Source organism: Hyla sarda, unplaced genomic scaffold, assembly GCF_029499605.1.
Source record: "Hyla sarda isolate aHylSar1 unplaced genomic scaffold, aHylSar1.hap1 scaffold_1604, whole genome shotgun sequence".
Taxonomy (NCBI): Eukaryota; Metazoa; Chordata; class Amphibia; order Anura; family Hylidae; genus Hyla; species Hyla sarda.
Genome location: NW_026608240.1, coordinates 44,046 through 62,063, shown reverse-complemented (window position 1 = coordinate 62,063; position 18,018 = coordinate 44,046). Strand labels below are relative to the sequence as shown.

Sequence of the window (18,018 nt, the reverse complement as noted above, 5' to 3'; positions counted from 1 at the left end):
ATGGGTTTAAAAGTGATTTCGGCGGAGAAATATATATATATATATATATATATATATATATATATATATATATATATATGCGCACACACACACATAGATATAAACGTATTCTCCGTTGAGATATTGCAGCCGCTGCTGTGTCCAGGCCCAGGAGCCTTAGCACTGTGCTGTGATGTCACTCAATACCACTGACATCACTAGGTGTAAACAACATCTCTCCTTTGCTGTGTATGTGACTATGGAGCTGTTTGGTGATGTCGTCTATTACGGCCTTCATAGAAGCAACAGGAGATTGTTGCATCCATCTTGAACCCTCAGAACTACAGTGCTATGATGTCACTCACTTCCACAGGCCTTGCAGAGTGTAAACAACAACAACCCAGCTTTGTTGTGTATGTAACCATAGGGATTTGTGATGTCACCTAGAACCTTCACAGCAGCGACAGCTTTATGAGGAGCATCAGCACTGCTCTGCCTGAGCAGAACCATCACCGCCATAGGTTGTCAAATAACCCGGATTTAACCCACACAGGTAAGTCCAATGGGGTGCAGGCATGTCCTCTATGCTTACAGCTTCCCGTGGGTGTTGGTTTGATACCGTTTGGGGACAGCCAAGGAGGCATCTGCAGGCAACAAAGGTAGGTGTGTGCTTGTGTGTGTGTTTCCTATGCAGATCCTAAGCCCAGTGTCACATGCAAGTAGGAGGAGTAAGAAGGGTTCCTGGCAAATCCGGGTTATGGATTGCATTTAAAAAGGCCCCGTGGGAGTGCAATGGGCCCCTGTCTTGCTGCTTAGCAATAATGGTATGGGTTTAGGTTCTGCTGTGTGTACTGGTGGTTGACTGCCCCCCAGCCCAGAGTGTGCATGGAAAATTGTCTGGCAGCCTCCCTGACAGCAAGCAGTGATAGTGCCCATGAAGGGGACCTTGTTGGGCCCGCCCCTTTCACGGTTATCGCTTCTCGGCCTTTTGGCTAAGATCAAGTGTAGTATCTGTTCTTATCAGTTTAATATCTGATACGTCCCCTATCTGGGGACCATATATTAAATGGATTTTTGAGAACGGGGGCCGATTTCGAAGCTTGCTTCCGTCGCCCTATGCATTGACCCGATATGGCAGTATCTTCGGGTACAGTGCACCACCCCCTTACAGGGTTAAAAAGAAAGATTCCTACTTTCATTGCTACCTGCTTGCTGGCTAGCCAGCTAGCCAGCCCTGTGGGCCTTGCTGCTGCTGCAGCCAAAAAACAAAAGGTGGTGCTGCTGCTGCTTCTGCTGCTTCTGCTTCTGCTTGTGTCTGGCCCCTGTTGGAGCGTCCAGGCACAGGACTTCTGCTGCTGCTGACTAAATGGCCTCCTTAATTGGATCATTTGAGTAGCCAGCACACCTGTGCAGGTAGGGCATGACATGATAGGCAGCTGCCTTGATAGCGGGTGGGTGCTGAATGTTCCTAATTGACAAAATAAGATTAATGCTTATGAAGAAATATAAAATCTCATCCCTTCCCCAATATCGCGCCACACCCCTACCCCTTAATTCCCTGGTTGAACTTGATGGACATATGTCTTTTTTCGACCGTACTAACTATGTAACTATGTAACATAACATGGGGGGGGGGGTCTCCTGGCTGTTCACACAGGTGTGTCATTGCTGTACATTGACCATGCATTGCTTCTGTGGTATTGCAAAGGCAAAGACAAATGCTTCCAGCCATCCATTGCACTAATGGATTGGTCATCAGCTGGCTGTCTATGTCCCGCATCAATATAGACCAAAGTACAGAGGGTTAGGCTATGCTATTGTGCACCTACCTGATGCATCAGAAGGTGCGAGGCCCTTGCTAAATTCTGTGCACAGACTTTGAGATCTATGCTTTAGACTGTATCTAAACCTGCTCCAACATGGACTGACATTCTGGCCTACTTTCAGCCGATGCGACTTGTCTGTCGCTGAACAGTCGCTTTTTATGTATTCAGCACCTATGTATAATGTTGTAAAAATGCTCTAGAAGCTAAAGTCGCAGAAATGTCACACATATTTGGCCTGCAACTTTCTGTGCGACAAATTCAGACAGGAAAAATCAGTATAAATCCTTAGAAAATTATCCCCCAGTGTCTCCATCTGCTGGCGGTATTGAATAAGCATTGCTGCACTGATGGGGTATGCATTAGACGAAAAAAAAGAAGAAAAAGAAGAATAATACGCCCAGAAAAGAGGCGAAAAGGAGAAAAACGTAAAAAAACGTGAAAAAAAAGTAAGAGGAAGAGAAGGGAAAAAAAGGTGGAAATGGGTTTAAAAGTGATTTCGGCGGAGAAATATATATATATATATATATATATATATATATATATATATGCGCACACACACACATAGATATAAACGTATTCTCCGTTGAGATATTGCAGCCGCTGCTGTGTCCAGGCCCAGGAGCCTTAGCACTGTGCTGTGATGTCACTCAATACCACTGACATCACTAGGTGTAAACAACATCTCTCCTTTGCTGTGTATGTGACTATGGAGCTGTTTGGTGATGTCGTCTATTACGGCCTTCATAGAAGCAACAGGAGATTGTTGCATCCATCTTGAACCCTCAGAACTACAGTGCTATGATGTCACTCACTTCCACAGGCCTTGCAGAGTGTAAACAACAACAACAACCCAGCTTTGTTGTGTATGTAACCATAGGGATTTGTGATGTCACCTAGAACCTTCACAGCAGCGACAGCTTTATGAGGAGCATCAGCACTGCTCTGCCTGAGCAGAACCATCACCGCCATAGGTTGTCAAATAACCCGGATTTAACCCACACAGGTAAGTCCAATGGGGTGCAGGCATGTCCTCTATGCTTACAGCTTCCCGTGGGTGTTGGTTTGATACCGTTTGGGGACAGCCAAGGAGGCATCTGCAGGCAACAAAGGTAGGTGTGTGCTTGTGTGTGTGTTTCCTATGCAGATCCTAAGCCCAGTGTCACATGCAAGTAGGAGGAGTAAGAAGGGTTCCTGGCAAATCCGGGTTATGGATTGCATTTAAAAAGGCCCCGTGGGAGTGCAATGGGCCCCTGTCTTGCTGCTTAGCAATAATGGTATGGGTTTAGGTTCTGCTGTGTGTACTGGTGGTTGACTGCCCCCCAGCCCAGAGTGTGCATGGAAAATTGTCTGGCAGCCTCCCTGACAGCAAGTAGTGATAGTGCCCATGAAGGGGACCTTGTTGGGCCCGCCCCTTTCACGGTTATCGCTTCTCGGCCTTTTGGCTAAGATCAAGTGTAGTAATACAGGAGATCTGGTCAGAAGGTACTCGGGTACCCCTCTCCTCGGCCTTGTGGGATCGCCCAGGTTTATTGCCTGGGCTTCACCCACTTGTTGCTATTGGGGAGAGGGCCTAGTCCCAGGGTAACGAGTAGCGATCGCCTCTCAAGACCTTCGGGTGGAGAGAGGTTAGAACCATGGATGATGATCCGGATCCAGGTTCTGTGCCGGCATACGCAAGGATCAAAAACACCGTGAGAGTCATTCTCACGGATGATACCAAAAGGGCGGACGATTTGAAATTCGTAGTAGAGGACGTGCTCGGAGGAGTTTTCGGAATACAGAAGGGCGAGATATTGGCAATCCAGGACTACCCGAAGCGTAAAATTTTTGATGTGACGTTCACACAAAATGGCATCCACAGAGATTTTGTTACCAGAGCTGCTGCGAGTAAAGACAAAAAGCTTCAGGGTGTCCGGATTATTGAGCACGTTCTAGACGATATTAAGCTGGTGGTAGTAAAGATGTATTCCCCTTTCGCCAACCTACACGATGTTGAGTTGTTTTTACAAGTCTATTTTATTAAGGTTGAGTGCAGAGGAAAAATCATGAACAGCTGTGGCATCTGGACATCTAAGTGGAGATTTCAGGTTACATGCAAAAAAGATGACAGATTGCCAGGGGGAATACAACTACCATCAGCTCGTTTTAAAATAAATAATATGTGTGGCGACCTCTTTTATGCGGGGATGCCAAGCTACTGCAGGAAGTGTCACAGATATGGACACACAAAAGAAAACTGTGAAAGTACATGCAAAAAATGTGGTAGCACACAGCACGAGACAGAGAAATGCACAAGAGGAGGGAGGTGCAATTTCTGTCAACAATTCGGTCACCTTTTCTCCTCTTGTCCCCACAGACATAGGACGGAGCAGCAGTGGCAACCCTGGAGGCAGCAAGGACAGCAACCGGGACACCAGCCGAGGCAAGCAGAGCCAGTGATTACCCCCCCACAAGAGGTAAGCGGTGAGATGGAGAAGGAGAAAGACCCCCCTCAGGCAAAAGGAGGGGACCCTAAAGAGCAGAGGATGGCCAAAAAACGTGCAAGTGGTGGAAAAACTGGCCCCCAGGAGCATGCTGGGTTAAGAGAGGAGCGGACGGCGGCCGAATCCGCTCCTCAGCAACCTCTGGCTCAGGGTCCCCCTGAGAGCGATGATCCGGGTGGAGAGGTGAAGGTTAAAAGGCGGAGGGGCTCCAGAAGACTCTATTCGGAGGCGGTCCAGGGGGAGCCGATGGAAGTACCTGCGGATGCAGGGAACCCAAGTGACGTTCCTCCACAGGTCCCCATAGGGGATCCCCCCCCTCCTCCCTGCCAGGAGGAGGTTTCAGGGGTGACCGTCTCTGAGGTACCAGAGACGGAACTAAGTGAACACCCGACCCCTATGGAGGGGCAAGAGGTGGAAGAACCCAATGAGTCTGGAGCCCTGATTGCCAGGATGCCCGAGAACAACTATGCCTCAATCATGATGGAGGAGGGGGGTCGGCTGAGTGATGGTGCCTCCTCTCCTGCTTCCTCTATGCGTACAGTTGAGTCAGATTTTGGGGGGTATGAGGCTTCGGAGGGGGAATCAGAGGTGTAAGACGTTTTCTTGTACATTCCCATGGCTGAGTTGTCCGGTCTGTCCTTGAACGTGAGAAGTGTGAGCGCCAGAGTAAGAAGGGTTGCCCTATTTAATTACTTGTCGGTTTTTGCTGCTTCCTTCCTTTTCCTGCAGGAATGTGGCATCCCGCACAGATTAAATTATAAAGAATATGAAGATGATTGGGTGCACGGTCCATCAGTCTGGTCTGGATCAAATGAGTCCAGATCAGCAGGGGTCGCCATACTTTTTAAAGGGAACGTTTTAATTGAGAGTTTTAACGAAATTTTACCAGGCAGAATTTTATTGGTCAACGCTTTTATTAATGGTATTAAATGGCAGTTTTTAAATTTTTATGGTTCTCCTGATAAGAATGAAAGAATAAAAATGTTGGAGATTTTACCCCTTTTTATTAACAATTCTAGTCCTCTTGTTTTATCAGGTGATTTTAATTGTATTTTAAGGGGAGAACGCCGTTTTTCGAACGCAGTGAGTAGGAACTATGATAAGACGTCTTTTATGTTAAAAAACTTGATTTTAGATTTTAATCTCACTGATGTTTTTAAAAAATGTAATTTTAACGTACCAGAGGAAGACGGTGTTACCTGGAGCAATGCAAGCTGTAGCTCCAGGATAGATTTTATTTTTTGTTCTTATCAAGTACTGCCTTTTAACTGTGATCTTTTTACCAATGTTTTTTCTGACCATAAATTATTGTATTTTAAAGTTAAAAGTGATTTTAAAAGGAGAACTGGTAGGAATGCCTGGAAGTTAAACGTGTCCCTTTTAGAAGATCCGCAGGTTTTATCAGATTTTATCACCTTTTACAAGGAATGCAGACGAGTAAAAGACCCCAACACTCCCACCAGTATCTGGTGGGAAAAAATGAAACTAAAAATAAAAGAATTTTTTATCCGTGTTGGGGTTAGGAAAGCTAAAGAAAAACGTGAATTTTATAATATCCTAAATACTCGTCTGCAAACCCTGTACAAATTCAGAGCACATGGGATGGAGGTGGAGAAGGAGGTACATGATCTTAAAAAAGAAATAACTAAGTGCCTGGAGCAGAAAGGAAAAGAAATTATCTTTAGGTCTCGAATACAGCATCTTGAGGAAAACGAGACCTGCTCCAGGTATTTTTTTAAGAAAATACATGAAAATAGAAGGTTAATAGAAAGCATTGAAGGAGTGAATGATGTACAGGGTATTTTAAAAAAGGTGCAAGAGTTTTATGCGGATCTTTTTAATGTAAAACACATTGATGAATGTTTTATGAATGACTCGTTAAAGGAGATCACCAATTTTTTAGATCCTGTCTCACAGTCTTTTTTATTGCAGAATATTTCAGAGCAGGAGATTTTAGAGACCGTCAAGAGTTTTAAAACAGGTAAAGTGCCTGGGCCGGATGGTATACCCATTGAATTTTATGTTACTTTTTATGGTATTTTAAAAGAAGATTTGTTCTCCCTTTTTACGGAAGTCTTTAAGTCTAAAATCCTCCCAGGCTCATGGAAGAAGGGTGTTGTCTCCCTGCTATTCAAAAAGGGAGACCGGTCGGAACTCAAAAACTGGAGACCAATCACCCTTCTGAACTGCGACTATAAAATAATGGCGAAACTGTGTGCTAACCGCTTAAAGAACGTAATCCATAAAATAATTCATACAAACCAAGTCTGTGGGGTGCCTGGGAGGAGTTTATGGGAGAACCTAAACCTTTTAAAGGATGTAATTAGCGACACCAAATTAAGAAAAGGAAAGCTGGCGGTTTTATCCATAGATTTTGAAAAAGCTTTCGACAGGGTGTCACATTTTTATCTTTTTAAGGTTTTAGAGAAAATGGGTATACCTGATGGCTTTTTATTGTCTCTTAGAGCTTTTTATGATAACTGTACTAGTAAAATTTTAGTAAATGGTTTTAAGACACAGGGCGTGATTTTAAATTCCGGAGTGAAGCAGGGGTGTCCCTTGTCCCCACTACTCTTCATTTGCGCAATAGAGCCTCTTTTATGTACAATACGAAAGGATAAGCAGATCCATGGAGTCCCCCTGCCAGGAGGAGGGGGACTAGAGGCGAAGGTAGTGGGGTACATGGACGATGTTGCGGTGTTTTGCAGGGACACCCCATCGCTTCAGAAGACGCTAAAACAGATTCAATATTTTAATTGTGCCTCCGGTTTTAAAGTCAATTTTAACAAAAGTAACATTTTAAACATAGGCGGAATGCCTTTGTATGATGTGCCCGTCCCTGTGTCTGAGTCGGTGCAGATTTTAGGTGTCTCCTTTGACGAGTCTAATAATGGTTTTAATAGCTGGGACTTGGTGGCTCAAAAAATAAATAAGAAAATATGTATGTGGAACATGCGAGAACTTACAATGGAAGGGAAGGTTTTAATTACAAAAATGGTGCTTTTACCTATTTTATTGTATTTAAGTCTGGTTTTCCCACCCCCCGAAATGGTTCTAAAGAAAATAACAAAAGCTTGTTTTACTTTCTTTTGGAGTTCTAATAGCGAAAAATTAAAGAGACAAATTGTGATAAAACCGAACTCCAGGGGCGGTAAGGATTTTCCAGATTTTAAAGCTTTCCTTTTAATAAAGTTTTTTAGCATGTGTTTTACTACTGTTTTTAAAGATAGCTACTGGTCTTATTTTGTTCGTTTTAATACTGGTTATTTCATGCGGAGGAACGGCTGGTTTTCTACAGTTTTAAGTTGCCCTTATTCTTTGAATTTACCCCCTCAATACATGATTTTAGGAAAAATTTTAAACTTATATAATTTTAAAGGTAAAAGTGTTCAGGATCTGTGCAATAGCAAAAAACTACTAAAGGAAATAAAAGAAACCAGTACCGTGACTCCCATCAAAAATTTTAACGAACAGAAGTGTATACAGATTTGGAAGATGTTGAGTATTAATTATCTTTTTAATTCACAGAAGGACCTGGCCTGGAGCTGCGCACACGAGTGTCTTCCATGCCGGGCATTCCAGCACCGAAGAGGATTATCCAACTCTGCAACCTGCCCGAGGGAGGGATGCCGACAAGAGGAGACCGTGCACCATCTAATATGGACTTGTTTTTACTCGCAGAAAATATGGACAAAGATACTCCCTCTGGTAAAAAGGATAACTGGACTAAAAGACTTACATATTGCAGTGGTTTTTTATGGTTGCCTGGAATGCCCAACACGGACTCAAGAGACTATTGCATGGAAGATCATAAACTGTGTGAAGGCAGCTCTGTGGAAGGCCAGGAATATTTTATTGTTCAAGCATGAGGTTTTATCTGTGAAGGACATTTTATCTATCTGTTTTTATGAAATGTACCAGTACTATCTTTTAGACAAGAAGAGATTTCCGCTTTTATCTAGAAAATGGTTTTTAAAAGAATGGAATTCTATCTTGTAAAGCCACCAAGTGCCCATTTTATGTTTTAATATGTTGTAAATATGTTATTTATATGTAACTGTATTTATTGACATATTTGCACATCTTGTTAACATTATTTAATTTTTAATAAAGTTGCCCCCGTAAGGGTAGTCAAGTTAAAAAAAATCTGTTCTTATCAGTTTAATATCTGATACGTCCCCTATCTGGGGACCATATATTAAATGGATTTTTGAGAACGGGGGCCGATTTCGAAGCTTGCTTCCGTCGCCCTATGCATTGACCCGATATGGCAGTATCTTCGGGTACAGTGCACCACCCCCTTACAGGGTTAAAAAGAAAGATTCCTACTTTCATTGCTACCTGCTTGCTGGCTAGCCAGCTAGCCAGCCCTGTGGGCCTTGCTGCTGCTGCAGCCAAAAAACAAAAGGTGGTGCTGCTGCTGCTTCTGCTGCTTCTGCTTCTGCTTGTGTCTGGCCCCTGTTGGAGCGTCCAGGCACAGGACTTCTGCTGCTGCTGACTAAATGGCCTCCTTAATTGGATCATTTGAGTAGCCAGCACACCTGTGCAGGTAGGGCATGACATGATAGGCAGCTGCCTTGATAGCGGGTGGGTGCTGAATGTTCCTAATTGACAAAATAAGATTAATGCTTATGAAGAAATATAAAATCTCATCCCTTCCCCAATATCGCGCCACACCCCTACCCCTTAATTCCCTGGTTGAACTTGATGGACATATGTCTTTTTTCGACCGTACTAACTATGTAACTATGTAACATAACATGGGGGGGGGTCTCCTGGCTGTTCACACAGGTGTGTCATTGCTGTACATTGACCATGCATTGCTTCTGTGGTATTGCAAAGGCAAAGACAAATGCTTCCAGCCATCCATTGCACTAATGGATTGGTCATCAGCTGGCTGTCTATGTCCCGCATCAATATAGACCAAAGTACAGAGGGTTAGGCTATGCTATTGTGCACCTACCTGATGCATCAGAAGGTGCGAGGCCCTTGCTAAATTCTGTGCACAGACTTTGAGATCTATGCTTTAGACTGTATCTAAACCTGCTCCAACATGGACTGACATTCTGGCCTACTTTCAGCCGATGCGACTTGTCTGTCGCTGAACAGTCGCTTTTTATGTATTCAGCACCTATGTATAATTGTTACGCCGAGCGCTCCGGGTCCCCGCTCCTCCCCGGAGCGCTCGCTTCACTCTCCCCGCGGCAGCGCTCCGGTCACGTCCTCTGACCCGGGGCGCTGCGATTCCGCTGCCAGCCGGGATGCGATTCGCGATGCGGGTAGCGCCCGCTCGCGATGCGCACCCCGGCTCCCCTACCTGACTCGCTCTCCGTCTGTTCTGTCCCGGCGCGCGCGGCCCCGCTCCCTAGGGCGCGCGCGCGCCGGGTCTCTGCGATTTAAAGGGCCACTGCGCCGCTGATTGGCGCAGTGGTCCCAATTAGTGTGTTCACCTGTGCACTTCCCTATATCACCTCACTTCCCTTGCACTCCCTTGCCGGATCTTGTTGCCTTAGTGCCAGTGAAAGCGTTCCTTGTGTGTTCCTTGCCTGTGTTTCCAGACCTTCTGCCGTTGCCCCTGACTACGATCCTTGCTGCCTGCCCCGACCTTCTGCTACGTCCGACCTTGCTTTTGCCTACTCCCTTGTACCGCGCCTATCTTCAGCAGCCAGAGAGGTGAGCCGTTGCTAGTGGATACGACCTGGTCACTACCGCCGCAGCAAGACCATCCCGCTTTGCGGCGGGCTCTGGTGAAAACCAGTAGTGGCTTAGAACCGGTCCACTAGCACGGTCCACGCCAATCCCTCTCTGGCACAGAGGATCCACTACCTGCCAGCCGGCATCGTGACAGTAGATCCGGCCATGGATCCCGCTGAAGTTCCTCTGCCAGTTGTCGCTGACCTCACCACGGTGGTCGCCCAGCAGTCACAACAGATAGCGCAACAAGGCCAACAGCTGTCTCAACTGACCGTTATGCTACAACAGTTACTACCACAGCTTCAGCAGTCATCTCCTCCGCCAGCTCCTGCACCCCCTCCGCAGCGAGTGGCCGCTCCTGGGATACGCTTATCCTTGCCGGATAAATTTGATGGGGACTCTAAGTTTTGCCGTGGCTTTCTTTCCCAATGTTCCCTGCATCTGGAGATGATGTCGGACCTGTTTCCCACTGAAAGGTCTAAGGTGGCTTTCGTAGTCAGCCTTCTGTCCGGAAAAGCCCTGTCATGGGCCACACCGCTCTGGGACCGCAATGACCCCGTCACTGCCTCTGTACACTCCTTCTTCTCGGAAATCCGAAGTGTCTTTGAGGAACCTGCCCGAGCCTCTTCTGCTGAGACTGCCCTGTTGAACCTGGTCCAGGGTAATTCTTCCGTTGGCGAGTATGCCGTACAATTCCGTACTCTTGCTTCAGAATTGTCCTGGAATAATGAGGCCCTCTGCGCGACCTTCAAAAAAGGCCTATCCAGCAACATTAAAGATGTTCTGGCCGCACGAGAAATTCCTGCTAATCTACATGAACTTATTCACCTAGCCACTCGCATTGACATGCGTTTTTCCGAAAGGCGTCAGGAACTCCGCCAAGATATGGACTCTGTTCGCACGAGGCGTTTCTTCTCCTCGGCTCCTCTCTCCTCTGGTCCCCTGCAATCTGTTCCTGTGCCTCCCGCCGTGGAGGCTATGCAGGTCGACCGGTCTCGCCTGACACCTCAAGAGAGGACACGACGCCGTATGGAGAACCTCTGCCTGTACTGTGCTAGTACCGAACACTTCCTGAGAGATTGTCCTATCCGTCCTCCTCGCCTGGAAAGACGTACGCTGACTCCGCACAATGGTGAGACAGTCCTTGATGTCTACTCTGCTTCTCCACGTCTTACTGTGCCTGTGCGGATGTCTGCCTCTGCCTTCTCCTTCTCTACAGTGGCCTTCTTGGACTCAGGATCTGCAGGAAATTTTATTTTGGCCTCTCTCGTCAACAGGTTCAACATCCCGGTGACCAGTCTCGCCAGACCCCTCTACATCAATTGTGTAAATAATGAAAGATTGGACTGTACCATACGTTTCCGCACGGAGCCCCTTCTTATGAGCATCGGATCTCATCATGAGAGGATTGAACTTTTGGTCCTCCCCAATTGCACCTCGGAAATTCTCCTTGGACTTCCCTGGCTTCAACTTCATTCCCCTACCCTGGATTGGTCCACTGGGGAGATCAAGAGTTGGGGGTCCTCTTGTTCCAAGAACTGTCTAAAACCGGTTCCCAGTAACCCTTGCCGTAACTCTGTGGTTCCTCCAGTAACCGGTCTCCCTAAGGCCTATATGGACTTCGCGGATGTTTTCTGCAAAAAACAAGCTGAGACTCTACCTCCTCACAGGCCTTATGATTGCCCTATCGACCTCCTCCCGGGCACTACTCCACCCCGGGGCAGAATTTATCCTCTCTCTGCCCCAGAGACTCTTGCCATGTCCGAATACGTCCAGGAGAATCTAAAAAAGGGCTTTATCCGTAAATCCTCCTCTCCTGCCGGAGCCGGATTTTTCTTTGTGTCCAAAAAAGATGGCTCCCTACGTCCTTGCATTGACTACCGCGGTCTTAATAAAATCACGGTTAAGAACCGCTACCCCTTACCCCTCATCTCTGAACTCTTTGATCGCCTCCAAGGTGCCCACATCTTCACTAAATTGGACTTAAGAGGCGCCTATAACCTCATCCGCATCAGAGAGGGGGACGAGTGGAAAACGGCATTTAACACCAGAGATGGACACTTTGAGTATCTGGTCATGCCCTTTGGACTGTGCAACGCCCCTGCCGTCTTCCAAGACTTTGTCAATGAAATTTTTCGTGATTTGTTATACTCCTGTGTTGTTGTATATCTGGACGATATCCTAATTTTTTCTGCCAATTTAGAAGAACACCGCCAGCATGTCCGTATGGTTCTTCAGAGACTTCGTGACAACCAACTCTATGCCAAAATTGAGAAATGTCTGTTTGAATGCCAATCTCTTCCTTTTCTAGGATATTTGGTCTCTGGCCAGGGACTACAGATGGATCCAGACAAACTCTCTGCCGTCTTAGATTGGCCACGCCCCTCCGGACTCCGTGCTATCCAACGCTTTTTGGGGTTCGCCAATTATTACAGGCAATTTATTCCACATTTTTCTACCATTGTGGCTCCTATCGTGGCTTTAACCAAAAAAAATGCTGATCCCAAGTCCTGGCCTCCTCAAGCAGAAGACGCCTTTAAACGACTCAAGTCTGCCTTTTCTTCGGCTCCCGTCCTCTCCAGACCTGACCCTTCCAAACCCTTCCTATTGGAGGTTGATGCCTCCTCAGTGGGAGCTGGAGCTGTTCTTCTACAAAAAAATTCTTCCGGGCATGCTGTCACTTGTGGTTTTTTCTCTAGGACCTTCTCTCCAGCGGAGAGGAACTACTCCATCGGGGATCGAGAGCTTCTAGCCATCAAATTAGCACTTGAGGAATGGAGGCATCTGCTGGAGGGATCAAGTTCTCCTGTTATTATCTACACCGACCACAAGAACCTCTCCTACCTCCAGTCTGCCCAACGGCTGAATCCTCGCCAGGCCCGGTGGTCTCTGTTCTTTGCCCGATTTAATTTTGAGATTCACTTTCGTCCTGCCGATAAGAACATTAGGGCCGATGCTCTCTCTCGTTCCTCGGATGCCTCAGAAGTTGAACTCTCTCCGCAACACATCATTCCACCTGACTGCCTGATCTCCACTTCTCCTGCCTCCATCAGGCAGACTCCTCCAGGAAAGACCTTTGTTTCTCCTCGCCAACGCCTCGGAATCCTCAAATGGGGTCACTCCTCCCATCTCGCAGGTCATGCGGGTATCAAGAAATCTGTGCAACTCATCTCCCGCTTCTATTGGTGGCCGACTCTGGAGACGGATGTTGTGGACTTTGTGCGAGCCTGCACTATCTGTGCCCGGGATAAGACTCCTCGCCAGAAGCCCGCTGGTTTTCTTCATCCTCTGCCTGTCCCCGAACAGCCTTGGTCTCTGATTGGTATGGATTTTATTACTGATTTACCCCCTTCCCGTGGCAACACTGTTATTTGGGTGGTCGTTGATCGATTCTCCAAAATGGCACATTTCATCCCTCTTCCTGGTCTTCCTTCTGCGCCTCAGTTGGCTAAACAATTTTTTGTACACATTTTTCGTCTTCACGGGTTGCCTACGCAGATTGTCTCGGATAGAGGCGTCCAATTCGTGTCTAAATTCTGGAGGGCTCTCTGTAAACAACTCAAGATTAAATTAAATTTTTCTTCTGCATATCATCCCCAGTCCAATGGACAAGTAGAAAGGATTAACCAGATCTTGGGTGATTATTTGCGACATTTTGTTTCCTCCCGCCAGGATGACTGGGCAGATCTCCTCCCATGGGCCGAATTCTCGTATAACTTCAGGGTCTCTGAGTCTTCCTCCAAATCCCCATTTTTCGTGGTGTACGGCCGTCACCCTCTTCCCCCCCTCCCTACTCCCTTGCCCTCTGGTCTGCCCGCTGTGGATGAAATTTCTCGTGACCTTTCCATCATATGGAGAGAGACCCAAAATTCTCTCTTACAGGCTTCATCACGCATGAAGAAGTTCGCGGATAAGAAAAGAAGAGCTCCCCCCGTTTTTTCCCCTGGAGACAAGGTATGGCTCTCCGCTAAATATGTCCGCTTCCGTGTCCCTAGCTACAAGTTGGGACCACGCTATCTTGGTCCTTTCAAAATTTTGTGTCAAATTAATCCTGTCTCTTATAAACTTCTTCTTCCTCCCTCTCTTTGTATCCCTAATGCCTTTCACGTCTCTCTTCTCAAACCACTCATCCTCAACCGTTTTTCTCCCAAATCTGTTCCTCCCACTCCTGTTTCTGGCTCCTCGGACATCTTCTCGGTCAAAGAAATTTTAGCTGCCAAAAAGGTCAGAGGGAAAATTTTTTTTTTAGTGGACTGGGAGGGTTGTGGTCCTGAAGAGAGATCCTGGGAACCTGAGGACAACATCCTAGACAAAAGTCTGCTCCTCAGGTTCTCAGGCTCCAAGAAGAGGGGGAGACCCAAGGGGGGGGGTACTGTTACGCCGAGCGCTCCGGGTCCCCGCTCCTCCCCGGAGCGCTCGCTTCACTCTCCCCGCGGCAGCGCTCCGGTCACGTCCTCTGACCCGGGGCGCTGCGATTCCGCTGCCAGCCGGGATGCGATTCGCGATGCGGGTAGCGCCCGCTCGCGATGCGCACCCCGGCTCCCCTACCTGACTCGCTCTCCGTCTGTTCTGTCCCGGCGCGCGCGGCCCCGCTCCCTAGGGCGCGCGCGCGCCGGGTCTCTGCGATTTAAAGGGCCACTGCGCCGCTGATTGGCGCAGTGGTCCCAATTAGTGTGTTCACCTGTGCACTTCCCTATATCACCTCACTTCCCTTGCACTCCCTTGCCGGATCTTGTTGCCTTAGTGCCAGTGAAAGCGTTCCTTGTGTGTTCCTTGCCTGTGTTTCCAGACCTTCTGCCGTTGCCCCTGACTACGATCCTTGCTGCCTGCCCCGACCTTCTGCTACGTCCGACCTTGCTTTTGCCTACTCCCTTGTACCGCGCCTATCTTCAGCAGCCAGAGAGGTGAGCCGTTGCTAGTGGATACGACCTGGTCACTACCGCCGCAGCAAGACCATCCCGCTTTGCGGCGGGCTCTGGTGAAAACCAGTAGTGGCTTAGAACCGGTCCACTAGCACGGTCCACGCCAATCCCTCTCTGGCACAGAGGATCCACTACCTGCCAGCCGGCATCGTGACAATAATGTTGTAAAAATGCTCTAGAAGCTAAAGTCGCAGAAATGTCACACATATTTGGCCTGCAACTTTCTGTGCGACAAATTCAGACAGGAAAAATCAGTATAAATCCTTAGAAAATTATCCCCCAGTGTCTCCATCTGCTGGCGGTATTGAATAAGCATTGCTGCACTGATGGGGTATGCATTAGACGAAAAAAAAGAAGAAAAAGAAGAATAATACGCCCAGAAAAGAGGCGAAAAGGAGAAAAACGTAAAAAAACGTGAAAAAAAAGTAAGAGGAAGAGAAGGGAAAAAAAGGTGGAAATGGGTTTAAAAGTGATTTCGGCGGAGAAATATATATATATATATATATATATATATATATATATATATATATATATGCGCACACACACACATAGATATAAACGTATTCTCCGTTGAGATATTGCAGCCGCTGCTGTGTCCAGGCCCAGGAGCCTTAGCACTGTGCTGTGATGTCACTCAATACCACTGACATCACTAGGTGTAAACAACATCTCTCCTTTGCTGTGTATGTGACTATGGAGCTGTTTGGTGATGTCATCTATTACGGCCTTCATAGAAGCAACAGGAGATTGTTGCATCCATCTTGAACCCTCAGAACTACAGTGCTATGATGTCACTCACTTCCACAGGCCTTGCAGAGTGTAAACAAAACAACCCAGCTTTGTTGTGTATGTAACCATAGGGATTTGTGATGTCACCTAGAACCTTCACAGCAGCGACAGCTTTATGAGGAGCATCAGCACTGCTCTGCCTGAGCAGAACCATCACCGCCATAGGTTGTCAAATAACCCGGATTTAACCCACACAGGTAAGTCCAATGGGGTGCAGGCATGTCCTCTATGCTTACAGCTTCCCGTGGGTGTTGGTTTGATACCGTTTGGGGACAGCCAAGGAGGCATCTGCAGGCAACAAAGGTAGGTGTGTGCTTGTGTGTGTGTTTCCTATGCAGATCCTAAGCCCAGTGTCACATGCAAGTAGGAGGAGTAAGAAGGGTTCCTGGCAAATCCGGGTTATGGATTGCATTTAAAAAGGCCCCGTGGGAGTGCAATGGGCCCCTGTCTTGCTGCTTAGCAATAATGGTATGGGTTTAGGTTCTGCTGTGTGTACTGGTGGTTGACTGCCCCCCAGCCCAGAGTGTGCATGGAAAATTGTCTGGCAGCCTCCCTGACAGCAAGCAGTGATAGTGCCCATGAAGGGGACCTTGTTGGGCCCGCCCCTTTCACGGTTATCGCTTCTCGGCCTTTTGGCTAAGATCAAGTGTAGTATCTGTTCTTATCAGTTTAATATCTGATACGTCCCCTATCTGGGGACCATATATTAAATGGATTTTTGAGAACGGGGGCCGATTTCGAAGCTTGCTTCCGTCGCCCTATGCATTGACCCGATATGGCAGTATCTTCGGGTACAGTGCACCACCCCCTTACAGGGTTAAAAAGAAAGATTCCTACTTTCATTGCTACCTGCTTGCTGGCTAGCCAGCTAGCCAGCCCTGTGGGCCTTGCTGCTGCTGCAGCCAAAAAACAAAAGGTGGTGCTGCTGCTGCTTCTGCTGCTTCTGCTTCTGCTTGTGTCTGGCCCCTGTTGGAGCGTCCAGGCACAGGACTTCTGCTGCTGCTGACTAAATGGCCTCCTTAATTGGATCATTTGAGTAGCCAGCACACCTGTGCAGGTAGGGCATGACATGATAGGCAGCTGCCTTGATAGCGGGTGGGTGCTGAATGTTCCTAATTGACAAAATAAGATTAATGCTTATGAAGAAATATAAAATCTCATCCCTTCCCCAATATCGCGCCACACCCCTACCCCTTAATTCCCTGGTTGAACTTGATGGACATATGTCTTTTTTCGACCGTACTAACTATGTAACTATGTAACATAACATGGGGGGGGGGGTCTCCTGGCTGTTCACACAGGTGTGTCATTGCTGTACATTGACCATGCATTGCTTCTGTGGTATTGCAAAGGCAAAGACAAATGCTTCCAGCCATCCATTGCACTAATGGATTGGTCATCAGCTGGCTGTCTATGTCCCGCATCAATATAGACCAAAGTACAGAGGGTTAGGCTATGCTATTGTGCACCTACCTGATGCATCAGAAGGTGCGAGGCCCTTGCTAAATTCTGTGCACAGACTTTGAGATCTATGCTTTAGACTGTATCTAAACCTGCTCCAACATGGACTGACATTCTGGCCTACTTTCAGCCGATGCGACTTGTCTGTCGCTGAACAGTCGCTTTTTATGTATTCAGCACCTATGTATAATGTTGTAAAAATGCTCTAGAAGCTAAAGTCGCAGAAATGTCACACATATTTGGCCTGCAACTTTCTGTGCGACAAATTCAGACAGGAAAAATCAGTATAAATCCTTAGAAAATTATCCCCCAGTGTCTCCATCTGCTGGCGGTATTGAATAAGCATTGCTGCACTGATGGGGTATGCATTAGACGAAAAAAAAGAAGAAAAAGAAGAATAATACGCCCAGAAAAGAGGCGAAAAGGAGAAAAACGTAAAAAAACGTGAAAAAAAAGTAAGAGGAAGAGAAGGGAAAAAAAGGTGGAAATGGGTTTAAAAGTGATTTCGGCGGAGAAATATATATATATATATATATATATATATATATATATATATATATATGCGCACACACACACATAGATATAAACGTATTCTCCGTTGAGATATTGCAGCCGCTGCTGTGTCCAGGCCCAGGAGCCTTAGCACTGTGCTGTGATGTCACTCAATACCACTGACATCACTAGGTGTAAACAACATCTCTCCTTTGCTGTGTATGTGACTATGGAGCTGTTTGGTGATGTCGTCTATTACGGCCTTCATAGAAGCAACAGGAGATTGTTGCATCCATCTTGAACCCTCAGAACTACAGTGCTATGATGTCACTCACTTCCACAGGCCTTGCAGAGTGTAAACAACAACAACCC

At 47.0% G+C, this 18,018-nt stretch overlaps 3 non-coding genes and 1 pseudogene across 3 annotated transcripts; all 4 read left to right on the top strand.

The window, feature by feature from the left end:
• Positions 1–951: 951 nt before the first annotated feature.
• On the top strand, positions 952–1,142 carry LOC130310935 (U2 spliceosomal RNA). Its single transcript, XR_008859399.1, has one exon. It is a non-coding gene; the product is annotated as a U2 spliceosomal RNA (small nuclear RNA).
• A 2,085-nt stretch (positions 1,143–3,227) lies between these two features.
• On the top strand, positions 3,228–3,360 carry LOC130310950 (U2 spliceosomal RNA; annotated as a pseudogene).
• A 5,037-nt stretch (positions 3,361–8,397) lies between these two features.
• LOC130310947 (U2 spliceosomal RNA) lies at positions 8,398–8,587 on the top strand. Its single transcript, XR_008859410.1, has one exon. It is a non-coding gene; the product is annotated as a U2 spliceosomal RNA (small nuclear RNA).
• A 7,722-nt stretch (positions 8,588–16,309) lies between these two features.
• Positions 16,310–16,500, top strand: LOC130310934 (U2 spliceosomal RNA). The gene has a single exon (XR_008859397.1). It is a non-coding gene; the product is annotated as a U2 spliceosomal RNA (small nuclear RNA).
• The last annotated feature ends 1,518 nt before the right edge of the window (positions 16,501–18,018 follow it).